Raw genomic sequence first — 19,545 nt, 5'->3', positions numbered from 1 at the left:
ATGTGCGTGTGAAGGCATGCATAAAGCATGTGTGCGTATGAGTGTATTAGTGTATCTACAGGATGTGTGCCGATGTGATCTGAGTCCATCTGAGGAAGTGCATTAAAGTATAGCGTGTCGCACCTCTAACAGAATTAATTGAAAAAAGGAGAGACCGATAGCTCAAGCCCGGGGCTGCTGAATATGAAGTCTGCGGCTTAAAGAAAAGTCAGCAGGGACAAAGATAAAGGTGGAAGACTCAACAGTTTTCTTTTTGAGAAGCCTTGAGCCCTGTTCATTGAGACAGAGCACAACTGCAGCATTGTTCTCTATTACCTCAACAAGCCAAGACTGACCAATTAACCAACACTAGCTGCTAATTAGCTGGATTTTAATTAACACCCCAGGCATATCCACTGGCATCACCACTTTCCTCGAAATCCTATGGTGCATCAAGTCTGCAGGAGCATTTGACTTATTCCTATATCAACCTCTAGTGTAACTTTAAAATCTAATATCTGCCCGCAGTGACGTCACCTGAATCCATAATCATTTTGGGAGGGTAAGATTGAACACCTATGCCATTAGAAATATGACAAGCATCCATCAAGCAACAGGCTCTATGGAGCTAGTGAGTAACATGAAACACACAGAAAGGCATTGTACATTTGACCCCGGGAGTGCATTTGACTTGCACAGCTTCTCTCCTGCTCTCTCCTCCTCAGCGACGGTGCCGAGGTGTCGCCCCCTCATTGCCGACACGTGGCTGGCAGGCCAGCTCATGGCCACGGGGTCTGCTCCTTTGAATAACGGCAGGTTAAGACATAATCATCCTCGGCGAGGAGAAGATTCACTTTGACCTCATCACCTCCCTCTCCTCATTCACAAGCCCAGAGAGAGATGAAGGGAGAGACAGAGGCAAAGAGAAAGAAAAAGAAAGAAGAAGAGATAGAGCAAATTATAGTGTGAACCCAGAGGCCAAAAAGAGACAGAGGGAGCGATTGAGGGTGAGGATAGTTAGTGCTTGCCTTTGATGCTTAACTCTTGTCGACAGCGCAAAGACTGAGAATCATAGAGATGTGCAGCAAAAAAAACCTCTCTGTGGGTTGCCGCGCTACAACCCCAAGGCTGCACAATCATTCTCACATGTTAATGGGCTGCCATTTGGCTCCTAAATCAACCGAGGGCAGGAGACTGAAGTGAGCAAAGCATAAGACAAATATCCAATTCATTATAGGAAGCCAGTGGAGTTAAAGTGTGAAAACATTTTTAAAAATGACATCTAAAAAACTTTTCCTTAATATGAGTCAAAATAGTGGATGCATCTAGCCGCATGTAGTAGTACATTCATAAAAACTCGCGCATACTCATGCATGTGGCATAAAGGGGTACACAGTGGGGAGTGCCACTGCAATTGATGAAGAAAATTCTTCTCATGTACCCCGTCCCAGTTTTACACTTCAAATTCTTTCTCTCCCGCTCTCTCGTGTGCCCTATCTCTCATTTTCATTCTTTCTCTCACTCTCTGGTCCACTAACCCAGTTTAAAAGCAAGCATCCAGACACCTCCTCCTGCAGTTTGTCTGGGACAGTAGACAGCCCTTAGTAGGACTAGCCTTCTAATGAATACACTCTGACCATAAGTGTGGGTGTGTATTTGCGTGTGTACTCTATGTGTTTGTGCATTTTTGAGTGTGCACCAGTGTGAAACTCCTATAACTGCTCACAAATAGAGACCTCAGTTTACACACCCTTATCTATAAACACAGCTGTCTCTATATTACTGCATAGTGAATCCACTCACTTCCATCTGAAATAATTTAAACATTTATAGTAAAGATCAGTTAATATAAGTCAAATCAGTTGGTGTTGACTGCTCTCTAGAGTCAAACTGTGGACTACTAAGTACTACTAAACAAAGCTAATGGGTTTTGCATTCACAGGAGACACCACAGTGGTAGATAATGCCAACATAATTGTTTGAATTGCCAATCGTAAAGCAGTATTAGGATTCTCCTGGTCAAGTCCTCACCATTCACAGAGAGCAGTAGGTGCTTCACTCATGAATATACACCAGCCAAGCAGCATTTAGGATTCAACAGACTTGACTTGGCATCTTATGTTTTAATTGTCTACAAGCCGGAGGTCCATCAACCCAAAACACTGCAGTCTTGTGGTGTGCAGTTAGGAAAATGCATGATAACACAGTCACAGATGTATGGAGCAAAATACAACTTAGTCACACACGTACACATGTGGTTAGCCACTGATGAGGGACAATTTTTAAGTTAATTGATTTTTATCCCCTGATTAATTTCCTCAGCTCTTTCTCCCCCTTGTGCTTTCACTCTCCCTCTCTGTCTCTCTCTGTCGCTTTCTCTCCCTTTCTCCAGCTTCATCAGCAGTCTGTCAATAGGCTTCATAGCCACACTCAATCCTTTATCACCTCAGAAACACCTCAATCAAATCCCAATCAGTCACTCATACCACCCATCAGCATCAAACTCTGGAAACTCTGGCCAAGCTCTGCACACACACGCACGCACGCAGATGATGAATGAAGAATGCAAATGCAAACACATTTTACACTCATATACACCTTTGTTGTTACTAAAGTCCCACTGGCCATCAATAAATCTTGTGATCATATATTCATTAGTCCTAATTACAGTAAAAGGATTAGTTCCTGTTTTGACTTAGTGGAGAAAAATGGCGGGACAAGTATCATAGCAAAAGGCCCTCAGGCACAGAAATATGAATGAAATTTTAGGCTGCAGAACTATGATGACCGATAAAATAATATTCTGCAAAGTAAATGTTTTCCTCCTGCACATGAGTACTTGAGACTGCTTCAACTTTTTCTTCATATGACATCAAAAGGTATTATGATTTTCATCATCATGTTTTATTCAAATACTTTTTAAAAATCTTCTTCTGGGCAACAGGATCCATTTTGTACAATTCAAAAGGTCAATCAATACTTTATTTCCACACTGGAGGATTTAGAAATGTACACTTTCAGATACACACAGTATGTGTAGATCATTCAATGCCAGACCTCCTCCACAGACATGCATACATTTTATCTTCCATGTGTTCTAAATACAGATAAATACAAAAAAAAAGGTGGTTTCCAGAGCTTCGCCATCTTCTTTGTGATCCATTACTCAGTCATCTTGACAATTAGATACTCAAAATTTGCTGATTGTAACTTTCACACGTAATCACATTCCCATGTAAATTTAATTATTAATTTTCTCTTCAAAATTTAACCTATTGTTGAATCCTTTTCAGTTTTATTAAGTAAATACACTTGGCAGACATAAAGGTGTTCACACCTCCCTCCCACCATTCACCTCCCCCTCCTTCAACATGTACCAGACATAGTGCCTACCCCAGCATGCAGCCCCACCCATGTCCAGCTCACAGCCCCAGCCAGCATCCGCCAGCCCTGTTTTGTCATCATTAAACATCCCCTGCTTGCCCTGCTTTCCTTAATATATGTCCCTTGCATGGGGTTGCCACAGCCAGCAGTGGAAGGGTTAACTGTATTTTGTCCAGGACCTCTTGCCCGTGTGTGAATATGTGAGTGTGCGATTGCATGAGTGTACCACTCTGCTTTGTGTACATGTCCACATAGGCATGTGTCCCTGTCCATGCATGCCTGTTTGTTCACTTGTGTATGTGTGTGTGTCCATGCAGGACCATGGTCTGCTCAGTGTGTGTGTGTGTGTATGTAAAGGAGAAATTTGCCTGTCCTTGCCTAAGTGAATGGCTAGGATTAAGCTGACAGCCCACCTTAGTGATGGCGAAATAATTGGTTGTTCAGCTCTGTCCTTGTCAGAGCGCTGACAGTTCTGCAGATGTCCTGTGCGGTTCTCCAAAGGTTAGGCTCAGCTGGGGCCGCCATTCATTAATCATTCCGCTCTGACAGTGCACCGAGCAGCCTGCAGCTGCCACCCCGTCCCCCTCAATTTCTGTCACCGCCTTGCACCACCACCACCAATACCCCCCCACAATCCCCCTTCTAGGTCTCCCTCCACCCCGTGTGTGTGTGTGTGTATGTGTTTGTGTTCCTCATTGAACACACAAACAAGTATGCTTAAACATAAATTTGCATGAAAAGTCAAGGGATGTATACAAGCAACAGCATGCCCCGTACATGAGAAGTATGAACTGGATAAGCAGTAAGGAAAGAATGTAAACAAAAGCACACAACCTACGAAAGAAGTCTTCTCAGCTAATGATCTAACTTGCTCTTCTTTCAAATGTATCCTTCCGCACAGCGGCCAGTAAATGACCAACTCTTGGGTCAGCATGTAAGCAAGTGTAGAAATCCTCTTGTACTCCGTAAATACGAGCACGCCTGTTCCAATAGCGTTTCCTTACGTCACTAACACATTACACAGTCCAGAACTTCACTATCCAGTATTAACCCTAATGGACTATTAACCCAGTAATTCATCATGGGTAATGGTACCCCTAAAGCAAGTCTGTCTATGCATTGTATAGTTAGACTCTAGCATAAGACACTATGGCAAATGATGTTTTATGAAATATAAATAAGGGCCATATGTTTTTAACGGGCGTGTCAACTTATTCAATTTCAAAGGTCCAGCTGAAAATTACTATTATGATCTGTATGAGGTCAGACACACACTCTAAAATTACTTCTCGTGTGCGCTAACAGTTCTGACCGTGTCAGCAACATTGTTCTGACCCCTTTCCCTTGTTCACTATCTAACGACCCTCTCAACCTATTTTGTCCCTCGTTCCACCCCATTCTCCTCCGTCTCCACAACTCTCTCAGGAGTGGTGTTTCCATCACAGCCATTGGTATGGAGGGGGCTGAGTGGAGAGGGGGAGGAGAGTGAAGAGAAAATGTAAGAAGGTACAGAGAGGAGGAGGTATGGAGGTGTCCACTGGGCACTAAGTGGTGCGAAGAACTGAGATAAATCCTCCATTATGGTCTACCTGCTCCTCAGCATTGATTAACAACTAGCTGCAGACAAGTGGCTCGCTGCCATGAAGAAAAACTCTCTGTGGTCAAAACCATGCAGGGTGTCTAAGAAGTATTTGTTTAAAAATGGACATTGTGCTGAGCTAGTTGAGTAACATCATAAAAGAAATTCCTTACAGATTACATTAAAATGTGTCATTTAAGCTAATGGGCACTGAAAACAGCAAGTGACAGTTTTTCAATTTTTATCTATGTTTTTCAACCTACTTTCTGAAGCTACTGATAATGCAGTATATGTACAAGAGCTTCGCAAGCTAAATAAAGGAGTTTGTGAAAGAAAATGCAAAGGTATTTTCAGTGGCTAGGCAGTAGAAGGTCAGATCAATAAATGGAAAAAAAGGGTGGTTGCAGAATATGCAATTACAGGCTCCCCTTTCTAATGCCTACTTAAACATTACAGCAACACTAACAATGCCTTTCAGAACTATATGTCCCTTTAAACTGTGCTTTGGCCTTTAAGTAAACACAAGCATATGTCCTTACACTTCAACCGAGAGATAGATAATTGAATAAATCTCAGGGCCACAGACATATCTTTGAATATGTATATAGTTCTGACATTTTTGAGGGCTTATGATGAGTTAAACAGCTATAAAAATAGAGTTTTAGCAAAGATAAAAGCTGTAAAACATGAACTGGTAACTTCCGAAGTACTTTTCAGTTTCTTGCCTGTATGAAAATGCTGCCTTCTCATAATAAAACCCACTGAGTGAAGTAGTTGTTGAATATGGTTTGTTTGCGGTCACCACGATGCTTTATACAAAAACCATTAGTGACATAAAGTATTCTACCGTGTATTCTAAAAACCAGCAGGGTCACAGTGACCTTCATCTTACACATCTATCTACTCTTTGAATAGCATTTGTGGCCCCACAACAATAGTGAGCTATGCGCTGACATCAGCAGAGAGAAAAGGAGAAGACATAGGAGGTGGATAGGGTGGCCTGTTGTGCAACTCTGAGGAAATTCCCTTTCTTCCTCCGTCAAAACAGAATCTTTCCCTGGAGACAAAGGCAGCTACTGCACATGTACATGCACTATAAAACAGATATCTATATAAATAGGTGTCGGTGTGCAGGCAGGAAAGACTTGTGACAGCAGAGACCATCATTTTATTGCTTCTCCTCAAAAAGTTCATTTTTTCATTAATATGCGATGATGTTGGTCATACTGTTGGCCTGCTGGATGGAGAAGGAATGGAGATTTATAGCATTAATATTCTATACATTATGACCATGCCAATGGGTAATATTTTGGCAATTACACTAATGAACTCTCAGCACATGGTGCCCCATGTTAACATCACAGCTTGCGGGTGGACATTCTTTTAAGCTCTAATCTATCTACCAAAGTCTACAACCCTGCATACATTCATATCAGTCATTGGTTAGCAAGATATATTAAAGAAGCCATCCAGGTGCAAGGACATCTAAAACTGGAAGACATATCACCTCTACCAATAATGGGCATGCAAAAATGACGAATTCTTCTTGAATTCAAAGGGATACATCGCTGCAAGTATCTTTGATTTGCCCCTCGGAGATTACCTATGTATCATAACTGTATGTAGATCATCCGTACCACCCCCTCCTCCCCCCCCGTGACTATTGTATTGGAACAGAAGCGCAAAGGGGAGGCACATACAGTGGATGACGAGCTCCAGTCACATGGTAAAACCCACGGAGGATCTCATCAGCCTCTATGTAGATGTGTATGCTGAGTGAGTGATTGCCCATGGCTGGAAATTGGTGTAGAGGGTTTCACAGGGGAATTGGAGGGACGGGTTTTCTCTCTCCCTCTCTCTCCCTGTCATACACACATAGGCACACAGCAGTAAGAACACACTCAGACAGAAACACACAAATATACACACTTATTGGAAAACACCCACTGCAAGACATGCATGCACATGCACACACACAAATCTCCCTATATGCACATACACACTGAGCCGGGATGATTAAGGTCCTATGCAGAAGAGATTCTGAGTGGTACTATGCCGTGGCTGCCTGTTTTCCCTGCTGAATACAAGCCACTAGCTCAGTATTCTCCAATGGGGAGGAAACCCGTCATCACAAATGCAAGATCAGGGGTAATTACGTTGTAATATGCCACAAGAAATATTTCTTTGTAGCGTGAATGGAATTCCCTTTACTTAAAATTTAGAAAAGATATATTTCTCACAGCTTGGCTGCTATTTTTGCAGCCACGTACTTAAAATTGCTGCTTGTATTTTTAGCACAAGGGATATTTTCAAATGTTCTACATCTCTGCAGCATTCCTCTGTCACTGTCATTCAGTCCAGTTGGAATGGGAGATCAATCCTTGTTCAGTACTGATCAATGATTCTGATCAAGTAAGATTATAGGTATTGCAGAGATATCAATGCAGTGATGGATGATTGATAATGCAACCGCAGGGATCGATTGGTGGGATATTGCTGATAAGACTCTTGTTGTACAGTGTTCCATCGCAATTTGCATTTACTGCAGCAGTCTGTAGATCTTATATAATAGTTGCACACACTATAATTCATATTGCAAAACAAAGAATTTACTTGTTTCTTTAGTGTGGGGTAAACTGCACTCCACAATATCAAACACCCTTTGAGAGAGTATTACCAGCTGGTTTTTAGGGTCTGAGCACTGAAAGGTGCATAGGGCCCTATTGAAACCCATGGTTTATTATTATTATTTATTTATTTTATTTCTTTTTTATCACAGATGAGTCCACATGTTTGATTTGTGAAACCAGTGCATCTCTGTCATCACATATTGTGACCACTGGTCCATCACGTACCCCCTTGGCGGATTAGGGTAAGGGTGGTGATTTGTTACCCTTTTGGGAAGCTGTCTTGGACGCTCATTTCCCTGTGCTGCATATTCTGCCCCTCTGCCACTATGCCCCACATCACCACCCCCACCCCTCCGTTTTGATGAATAGCCAGCTGTATGAAGGCAAGCAGCCGATCTCACCACCAAGGTTACCGTAACCTGGGCCCCACATCTGGGGGCTACCTGCCTCCAATTAGCACAGCAGAGTGGGAGCGAGAGTGGAAGCAGGGGAGTGGAGGTCTGTGCTGTGTTAGAGAAGCAGTGGGATGAAGGAATAGTCCAAGGATCCTCCTTTACAGGCTTTAAAAGTGCATGGCAATTTCTGGATGCTGGGGCTGGATGGGACTCTGATTACTCCTCTTCCATGGCCATCAAACCCTCCCTCTCCCCAACTCTCCTCCAGCAGGTTGATGTCTCCCTTCCTTGCTTTTGTCACTGATCACCGAGTCCCTATATGCCTTGATTACTAACTGAGCAGCAATACAGATTGCTCTGAAGGACAAGGGGGACTTATACCAGTGACTCTTTCTCCTGCTTTAGAGCACACAGGGGACTGGATTTTAGAAGTGAGAATATAAATGGATTTATTTGTTTATTGGATGGACTGGAGACTGGTTTATCAGCACATTTGAGCGATATCTAGAGTATCTGCGCACACAGATATCTGAGGGAGGGAATTGGGCAATTATTGTAAATGAGCTGGGTAAATGCATGGAGACAGCATTCATAATATATCTACTCTGATACATAATACATAGTGAAATGTTAGAATACCTACTTAGAAGCATTTCATAGGACTATATAGGCCACGTACTGTACAAAATTAAAAGCCTTAAGCGCACATTCAGAAACTCATCTGCCAATTACCAAGTACAATTCTCACATTTCTCATGCCCTCCTGCAACCATCTTCAACAGCCAATGAACCCTCTTGCCTCTCCACACCACCCCAACCTACCTTCTTCATAGTCTGCAGTCTCCATGGCTCCACTTTCTCACAGCCACCAAGTCTCCCTCCCCACAAGTGGCCAACAAATAACCCCCATATTAAAAAAATATAATCCATATCTAGAACTGGAGAGTGAAAACATTCTAACTCTGACACTATCTCAGGCTCCCGCTTTTGTGTGCTTTTATATTTGCACACAAAGCCTGAACGCAGCAGTTATCCTTCTCTTTGTGGGGATGTCGGGTTTTCACCGTGGTCCAGCACCACTAGAGAACACTGTCTCAGCCAGCGATTAGAGCCTGAAGTACAAGAGAGCCACTTCACCTCCAAGATTAGAATGAAACAAAGACTAGAGTCTTCATATTGTGCCAAGAATGGTAACAGACAGGAGAGGAGAAAGGTAGGAGCCAAAAACAGACTTGCTGAAGAGGTGACAGGAGTGACTTGTTTTGAAAAAATATTTCAGTGCTTATCTAATGAGGTACTTCCCAAAAGAAAGAAATGACAAATCAATCTATGAAACTGAAAGGTGGGATCTCTATGCAAAAAGAAAGCAGTTTTTATATTTGTTTTTTTGCGAAGAAATTGTGCTTCATACCTTCAGACCTTCTTTCTACCATATCGAGTGTAACTTCGGCATACAGATCACACTGCTATACTTATGGCCTTAGCTGCCTTCTAGCAGTATTGTAGATTCAAAGCACTCAGCCAGCAGGGTCAAGGCCTTGCTCTGTGGAAAGGTGAAGGCAACATGACCCACCTCTGCCTATTCTACTACTCTGTACTGTCGCCCTCCTCCTGCTGCTCAGCTCCATCCTTATTTATTCCTGGATGTGTGTAACTGTATATATGTGCCTGCACATTCATGGTCCAATTTCTTTCTTGCATCTTTTGCTTGTTCAGTCAACAGGCCTTTGGTTGCCCACCACTGGTTGCTAATTGCTGCTGACATTGTTTGGGCTCTCACTGCTTAGTTTAGGACAAACCCCTCATTCATGTGCTGTGGACAGCTCGTTAGGGCTGACCCCCACCTTCTACATCTCTCTCTCTCTCTGTCTCTCTATCTCTCTCCCTCTTTCACTGACCTCCTTAATTAACTGGTAAGGCGCTGCTGGGAAATTTGCACACAAAGGCCTGGTGTCCAGCCTGTTAGCCTCCCGCTACCCAAACACCCCCGTCCACCTAGACCTCCTCCTCCTCCTCCCCATCTTCCGCTTGCTACTGTCTTCGTCCCAGCCCCAAACAGAGGTCATTGTACAGTCGCAGAAAAACAACGATAAAATGATTCAGTACACAAACTGCATTCACACACACTCCCCCATTCGTTCATTCTTTTCCTTGTCCGCTGCCAACCCCTCCTGCTTTTAGCTTCCCCTCTTTTGCTTTTTCTCTCCATTCCTTTTCTGTAATAATAGTGGACCTCATTAGAAAGGCTTGTTTGGAAGTGGTTCATGAGTGATACACTCTTTTAAGTTGTCCCTGTCTGTTTGCTTGCTTTCTCTATTTAGTTTTATTGCTATTATTCTTGCTCTATCTTGCCTATTCGTCATGCCCTCGCCTCCCCACACTCCTCCCTCTCCCTTTCAGGAAGCCCTTCGAGGCTTCAGCTGTTTTTGTGGTCCCTGTGGAGGGCTCCCAAAGAGCAGTTAGCTGGCTGTCAGCAATGAGGCCCTCTAAAGGGGCCCGCTGAAGAATGCTGGGGGCAAAGAAGTGTAAACGGGTGGAGCCTCTCCATTATATGGGACCGCTCTACACTCACACACTCCACCTTTAACTGTTATTTTCTGTGTTGCTGTCTCTCACGCACATATACACAATCAAACACACACACACACTCATCTGCATTCCACCACCAACCACCACTTTTCTATTGTGTGTGTGTGTGTGTGTGTGTGTGTGTGTGTGTGTGTGTGTGTGTGTGTGTGTGTGTGTGTGTGTGTGTGTGTGTGTGTGTGTGTGTGTGTGTGTGTGTGTGTGTGTGTGTGTGTGTGTGCATGCTTTCCAAAGCTACCTCTCTATTTTCTGATCTCCTGTTGGACCAACAGACTCCAAACAGCATCCCGTATCTCCCCGGGGTACCTTTTTTCACCCAAATATTTTGTGACATTTTCTGTCTATGGGCTCTGTGGGTGTGTGTGTGTGTGTGTGTGTGTGTGTGTGTGTGTGTGTGTGTGTGTGTGTGTGTGTGTGTGTGTGTAAAGAGGGTTTTGAAGGAACACCAACAGGATCCATATCATTGCCATTTTCTACCCGCTCTTCATTTTCCCACCATTGCTTCAACTCTCTTTTTGTATTTCAACCCTTTTCTTCTTGAGTATTTTTATTCCCCCCCCTTTTTTTTTTACAACTGATGTATAAATATAGAACAGTTCATCTTGTTCACAGCATGTACTAATTTGTCTAATTATATTTTGCATGGTGAAAATCCATATTCTAGAATGATAGATTTCAAAACAACCCAATAACACGTCAAAAGCAGCCTATCAAAATCTGTTAAAGTAGGCAAAGTATGATTAATAATTTTTAATTTAAGCTGCAGTGTGGAACTTTTGTCATCTCCCCATCTGCTAGGGAGAAAAATAAAGAAAAAAAGATTATCAAGCTGCTATCCCTTTCTTTTTTAATCCTTCCTCTAAATTTGCTTTTTTATCTGGAGCATCAGAAAGTTTTCTTAACAGTTTCCCAAGTTTTTTTCACCCGAGGTTCCACCATACTCTTAGGTGCTATAGCCTACTACATCTCCATTGCTACTGTTACTCTCAACTTTGACAAACCAGTCATTGTCAGCTAACGTAAACAGCATCGCTTACAGTGTGTCACCACAGAAACCTGATTTTAAAACTCCAGTCTACTGCAAAATACAGGGAGATTGACCTGGTGCTCATAGGGTTACTCAGCAACGTCTGAACTCGTTTGGCAGGGCCTTGAATATAACCGACACTCATTTGTGTGTCCTGCACTCTAGCTATAATTGTTCACTATAGTGCAAAAAAAAAAATAGAATATTTCTGACCTTCTTGGACACACTTTGTATTTGCCCCCACAACGTGTGTGTAAGCATGTGTGTGAAGTACACTTTGCCTGTAACAAAGTACTGATGATGGAATCCTTTACAGCAGAGGAGGGGTACAGGGGCAACAGTAAAAGAAAGAAAGAGAAAAACTAACTTCTGTTCGCCTGGGGAGTACTCTGCAGCCCATCTGTTGAAATTGCTCCACATATTGTGACCTAGATAAAGAAGAAGAACTTCACTCTTATAGGTAGCATTGCCTTCAACTGTGTTTGACACTTGTCTATTCATTTTATTGGTCTAGTTTTCTCAAAATAGAAGACTTTTGCATAATTTTCACCTTTACATATGATTTCAATACATTGGTATTAGAAGAATGATCTTTTTATAAAACTAAATCAAATTAAATTTAAAAAAGTATTTCTCTTTTTTTAATTATTTCCAGGCTACTGTTTACATGCCGAAGGTTTAAATTTAAACGTTCCACAATGAGAAAAGACAAACAGAGCCAAAAAGTAATTTACATCTGAGATGAATACTACTAGATGCACTCAACCAGTCAACCTCTGGCTAGCCTAGATTGCATTGCTGTCTTTCTTCATTCATTCAAAAGTGTGTTGCTATCCTTTTTTTCTGTCTTTTCCTCTCTTTCCAAGGACCCCTGTCATTGTCAAAAGAAGATGCCCAGAGTTTTTGTAATTGACGGGAGGATGGAGAAGCAGGGGGAAAGGTTAAAAGAGATATCCTTTGCCTGAATAAGGAGGTGAAATTGACTGGGAGAGTGTCTTTCAGAAACTCCAGCCTGACCTTGAAGGAGGACCAGGAGGAGGTTCCTACTCTCTTATGGACCGAGTATGGTAGGTTAAGTGGGGCTGTCATGGCCACACATTTACACGCACATACACAGTCACACACATATACTGTAAGTGCACACACACTTGTGAGAGGCTCCTATTGTGCACCTCTCTGACAATATTATGTTTGGGCAAGAAGAACATTCATTTGCCTTCTTTGAAGGAAAGTGCACTTCTCAGCCATCTTCAGCGCACTTGAGCTTAAATTGGAGTGGAGTCCCACCCTCCCCTCAATCCTTCCTGCCACCACCCACCCACTCATTGTCTCTGCTGCCTCCCCAAATGAGAACCATTAATACCCCATGCTCTCTCAATAGGGGGGGGCTTCTGTGCTACATGCAAGCTTTTGGCTTGGGTAGTGGGTGAGGGACTAGTACAGCTGTCCTGTTTCCTACTGTCCTTTTTCCATACTCACATTAGTGGAAAAACTACTACTTTAGCTCAGAGTAGTAAGGATAGTTAGTGACGGTTATGTTGAACTGTGATGGGCAAAAAGTAAAGAAGACACAGAGTTACGTTTGTCTGTGGCATAATTGAGTGGCAAATCCAAATGCACTCTGTATCTATTATGCAATTCTGCAATATTAAAAGTCTGAGCTGCACTTTAACAAAAGTGGCACAATAATGCACGCCCGTACACCTCATATGGTTACATACTGTTCAATGTGAATGACATACAATAAAATACATATACTTTCAGGAATGCGACATATACTTGGCTGTTCAAAAATAGTACAGCCTTAGCATGTGGCTAAGCTGCCACAAAATAGAGGTCATTTCTATTTATGCAGCCCCAAATCACAATTCTGACTAAAAAGGCGTCATAATTTTCAAAGCATATGGAAACCTCTGTATTAAATCCTCAATGTAGATAGGGAAAACACCTCCAAAAAACTTAAAGGGGAAAAAGAAATAAACCTCGGGATGGAAGAGAAAGATTTTATGTAGGATTTGTCTTTCACTGCAGAGTTTCTCTCCCTTATGAAGATGTCAGTCTAGTCTATGTAGTCCTTTAAACTAATTGCCACAATTAGACTACAAGACCTGCCCCTGGCTTCCCTTGAATCGGAAAGCTCTTCCCGAGGCCATGCAAAGGCGTCACCTCAAAGTAGGAAGTACAGGAGACATGGTCATAATCACAGCGCCCTGTGCCGGCTTCTCTTTGTCAGTCGCCGTGTTCTAACATTAAATTTTAAGTGTGAATGTGATTATAGCGCGGCATTCATTTTTAATGGGCTTTGCCTCTATGTGTTTTAGCATGCAGCAAGGCCCAGCAAACGGCTGACTCAGACCCTTTTTCTGCTGATGGCGCATATATTTCGCATATATACATGCACTGCTTATTCCTCCTTCTCGTCAAGCCCTCCTAGTCTTCCTCCTCCTCTTGCTCCTCTCCTTCATCTCCATTCCTTTATCATTCCGGTGGTAGGAGATGGGCCAAGGGGACTGAGGGCGAGGCGGTGCCCTCAGAGGTCTAACTATCCAATAAGGTTGGCCAAAGGTTGCAGGATGTGAGGCAGCACGTCCCTGTTGTCCTCTGCTAAAATGAAGTGCAAAAGAAAGTCCAGAATCTGAACTACTAACGACTTTCATCAAACTGCAATAATTCCAGCAGTTTTTTGATAGGAAAAAAAATACAAAATAGTAAAAAAAAAAGTGCAAAAATACACTTGTTAGAAGTATTCCTTCCTCTTTTATTCTCTTCTTCTCTATTATCTAAATCTGAATCTTGGTATACAACCTCACCCTGTCTGCCCTTGATCCAATCTGTCAAAGAAAAAATGAAGGCTGACTTGAGGAAGATGTGGGTCCTGTAATGAGTATCCCTCCCTCAAATAAAGTAACCAGTCAGACTATAAAAAAAACATGTTACCTATACTCCTACACAGACTTAATAATGCCTGTAGGAAAAAAAGAGAACGAAATAAAGGAAGGGTTCACGTGAATCACACAGAGAGCGATAAGGCCTTGAAATTAAAACAGATATATAGCCAGTCCGCTATGGAAATCAATAACATATTATTAACTGAGAGGCCACACAGAGATAGGTGATGCCTAAATGCATATATATTCATAATAATAATATTGAGATATATTATAAATAAAAGGAAAAGGGGAGTAAATACCAAGCTGGCTTTTATTAGCTGCCAGTCTCCCTGCCAATATGTGCCGTGACTCTGCTGTCCAAAACGGTAACTGTCCAACGCCGGATCAAATTAGAGAGACTGACAGGCAATAAGAAACTGGTGAAGTTAAACGTGATTCCCTCAGTCTCGCACCCGGAGCTCTTTAAATATTAGAGCTAGGATGTCACATGGTAGCAGGGGAGGTGGGTTGAGGTTGCACGGAGGAGGGAGACAGAGCTAAGGTAACACCTGATAAAAGTTTTATTAAAGCCATGTGCATTTTTTGTACTCCATTTCTCCCTCCCTTTGCGCTTGCCCCTAGATTCTGATAAACCTTGACAATGACACTGGCATACCAAGGACATACAAGCAGCTCACTGTCACTTGGGCTCTCTTTGTGTGCCGTGTCTACAATAAATGCCTTGACTGACTAGTTTCTAAGAACTACTCATTCAAATTATCTGGTGAAATTCACATGATAGATACTGAATCAATAGTCAGTATACAATAATAAACCAAGAGTGAAAATTTTAAAAAATTATAAGAATTATAGCGGCAAAGTGCACAAAAGCAGATGTCTGATGTCTGGTAAGTGTACAGAAGAATCAAGACATTATGCTGTAGTAATAATGCTCAAATCATTTGCTATTACAGTTAGATTGTTTACATAAATGCACCAATGGTATGACATCATCAATCATTTATCCCCTGTTCCCTCTCACTTCCTTTCCCACCGATTCTCTATTAGTTTTCGCTTCCTTCTCTGCTGACTTCTAGCACAGGGCCACACATGGAGCACGGGTAGGCCTTTTTTTTTTTTGAAGCTCAGAAAAAAAATCCACTCCACACCCAGATGCAGTTTGACTGCGCCTGCCTGTGCCTCACAGTTTGTTTTCAAATGAATAGCTGAGAAAACTCGGTGGCCTTTTGCCCAGCATATATACCAGTCTCCCCCCCTCCTACTGCTACAACTGCTATACTTCCCAGCAGGTCCATCATTTCCATTCTGTCTTTCACTCTCTTCCTCTTTCTGTATTTCTGACTGGCTCTTTGAACCAAGCATGGGGCCCGGTGCCATTGTGAGGCATGCCTTCTTCCTTCCCAAGTTTTGTCTGTGTGTTCTTCAGCCCCATTGAGAGCTCCCCAGCCCTTTTCCAGTGTACAGCTCCTTTGTAGCCTCCAGAAAGGCCTTCATCTCACACATGTTTTCTTCGAGCTCTACCCCCACCACCCCTTCTTTTCTCCTCCTCCTCCCTTCGGAAAAAGACAGGAAGTGAATGCAGATGTCGGGCCCACCTGAGCTCATTGCTCATTCTCTCTTTCTCTTGTTCTCTCTCACACAATCTCTCTTTCTTGCTCACTCATTTTTTTTCTGACAGACCCCCACGACTGGAGAAGTTGCTATATCACACACTAAACACATTGACATACTGAACCTCACAGTGAGGCTGTCCATCACAGTAGCAGCACGCTTGTTTGTTGTCTCTCTCTGTTGCCTTGCTGTCTAAACCTGTACTTGTCTGTGATGCTACAGCATGCATGCAGGTAAGAGGTCTGTGTCTACAGTCTGTGTCTTCAAGTCAAGAATGGGAAATATGGATTTGCTTTAGTGGATGAACTAATATTGTCTGATCTTGTCATTTCTGTCAAACACGCATATTTAAATGTTTCTTCACAGTTATTTATCTGCATGATATAAAATGATAGCCATCAGTAGAGACTATCTGTAATCAACATCTGTTTACGGATGATACTAATAAAGTATCTGCTAATGGAGAGAGGATTCCCACTGCAGAGGCATTACTGGAGGGCAAAAAAATCAGAGAAACAGCCCTCTTTGCCAGGATAATTCCCTATTGACTTGGAACTGCCATGCAACCACCAGGCCTCCTCAAAGCCCCTCACAGTGTGTGTACAGCAGGAAATATCCGCTGTTTGGCACCACCCACAATCCTTGGCATCTTCGTGGGAAGAGCACAGGACAGTACCCACACACTGCCCCAGGGATCAGGGCAAGAGGGCATGCTGCCTGGTGCAGACACATGATGGGCGTCTGGCTGCTGTCACGCTGCCCACTGCCCAGGCGGGTGCAGGGAGGGAAGGGGCGCTGGCACAGGGCACCGGCAACTGGTAAAGTTGGCACAGGGGGCACATAGCATTCTTTCACATGCCACTGTGGCATTCAGACAGGGCGATTTTTTGGCAGGAGCCCTTGGTCCTGCTTCTGTTGTCGTTTCAGGCGGTCCCCGGTTCCCCGAACTGCAAATGAGCCTGGAATTTAGTAGGCCATCTTTCAGCAATGTGTTGCCATGACTTCTAATGGAGGGCAGGACAGAAGGGTCAACAAGACTTTTGTGTTACAGAGCTTTAATTGAAGGGCAAAGTCAACAGAATTTCACGACTAATTGCCACTTCTGTACCCCTAGCCACCTCCACTCCCAAAGTGACTGGCCGTAAATATGAGCCATGTGTGTGCCCTCAGTTAGTAAACACAATCAGAGAATCAACCTGATCTGACGCCCTGTAATACAAAGACAGAGAAGCTGCACGGCAGAGTGGGAATGTTGTAAACTTCAATAAGCTGCATTCAATACTCTTCTACTGCACTGTAAATTGTCCCCCAATAAATCATAATGTAAACATTGTTGTCACAGCAGGGCAATTGTTTGTATTATGTTTTTGTTGATACGTCTGATAATCTGACCATCCTCTGAACAACTGCATGTTTGTGCCTCACTACACCACCTGAGCTATCCCATGAGACACTGCTCCTGCTGTAGCATAAGCACTGGGCTGTCTGCGATATAAAGTAAATAAAGGCGGTGGACGGCAAGATGGGGTGGGGGGGCTGCAGAATGGCAAGGATGGGTGCGAGGTGAGAGGAAGGAGGGTGTTTATGAAAGACGGAAAGAAGGAGAGAAAGATTGCTTGCATTTGTGTGTCAGAAAAAGAGAGAGAGGGTGAGAAAAAGCAACAAGGAAGACAGAGGGTGTTTGTGTGTAAGTGCATGTGTGTGCACTGGTACAGAGATGGATCACCAGCGCTTGTATCTTCTCCGCGGCCATGCCTAGCAGCACGTCAGCGGCAGCCTCCATTTACATTAGGGAGATTTAAGCTGTCTCAGGCAATGGTGACAAGTCAAGGTGTTTCACTTTAATTACACTGGGCAAGGTCACCCCCTAGCTGGCTCACCCTCACACAGGAGGAGAAGGAGGAGGACGACTACGAGGAGGTGATGGTGGTGGAGGTGGGGAGTGTTGGGTGAGCTCATGCCTGTATTTACATTCTCATTTTCAGCCCCCCCCCGCCACAAACCGCCATCCTTTAATAGACCACCACTGACACAGTGCAAAGCATTGCACCATGTGCACACACACACTGGAGGCACATGTAAAAAACGGTGGCCATGGATTTAGAGAGAGAAATATCCTGAAGATAATATATATCAGGGCACACTTACACACAGTACACAAACAATAAATTTTTCAACAGTCACAAACAGAATGCAAGCAAACACAAACTACCACACGTTTCCCGGCAAGCCCGTTTGTTCCAAATAATCCCTAGTGACAAAATAAACGCCACGGTGTATGAGGTTATAGCCTTAATGGGCCATACGCCATTGAGGTGACATAGTGTATTACACACCCTTAATGTGACACCTATTGCCTACTGCACTTTTAGCCAGGTCTCTGCCTTTTTTCTCCTCATCTCTCCACTCTAGCTGGTGTGTCCCGGGGCCATAGTGTAGTACAGTGGAACTGACAGATTCAGAGTTCACAGAGCGCATTTGTGGTGTGAGTTAACCCTGTCCTGAGAGGCCTACAGAGGCTGGCAGTGAGAGAAGAAGGAAGAAGAATCGCATTCAGGCAGGCCGAAAATTAGGATGTTATGCTTCGAATTTTACTTTTGACTCCTTAACTGTTGTAAATCCATCTACATTGTACTTTTGTGCCTTGGTAGAATTTATTACCATGCCTTTAAAAATTATTAAATTGCCAGTTGTTTAAGGTGCAGGGAAAAAATAAACATTAAGCTTAATTGTAATAAGCTCGGAGTAAAAAAACAGTATAAATAAGAATAGAAAAACACTTACTCATTTGTATGCTCTTGCAAGTTAAGCTTGCAAGCACGTGATGCCTTTTATTTTAAAAATGTCTAACTTTGAAACCAGGTCTTGGGTAAGCTTCAAGTGTATCAAAATTATTATTACTATTTATTCTAATATATTTTCTTTGGTAATGTCTATGTCCAATCGAACAAAACGCTTTGAGAATAAAGCATTGCATGCTGGAGAGTAGTTGTGTGGCTTAATGGACTTGTATTGAACATTTTTATAAATTAACAAAAGAACACATTGACAAGTGCATTTCAATACAGTTGGCAAAATAAACAAAATCTTATTTTAGAAAACACACTGTATGAGCCTGCCCATAAGTCCATACATGCTCTTACCGCTCTCCTCATTTGCGTGTGAGTGTTTTCTACGCATATTGATGTCAGGCTGTCAGTTAAAAGCAGCCTTACCTTTCTTATCAGCATCACAGCTTTACCCGTGAAAACTGCAGTCATTTAAAAAAATAGAAAGAGCAGGAGGGTGGGAGTGAATGAGAGAAAGGGGAAAAAGAGAGAGGAGGTAGAGAAAAAGAAGGAAGTGCCTTCGGGGGAAGTTATTAAAGAAGGTGCAAGCTGGCTGGGTTGGCAGCAGTTCAAAGGGGTGGATCCCCTTGCCTCCCTGCACCCAAATGGCAGTTGCTGGCACCACTGCTAAACAC

The sequence above is a fragment of the Amphiprion ocellaris genome, chromosome 9 (genome assembly GCF_022539595.1).
Source record: "Amphiprion ocellaris isolate individual 3 ecotype Okinawa chromosome 9, ASM2253959v1, whole genome shotgun sequence".
In the NCBI taxonomy this organism is placed as follows: Eukaryota; Metazoa; Chordata; class Actinopteri; family Pomacentridae; genus Amphiprion; species Amphiprion ocellaris.
The sequence above is the reverse complement of the archived record's forward strand: the minus strand, read 5'-3'. Positions refer to the sequence as shown.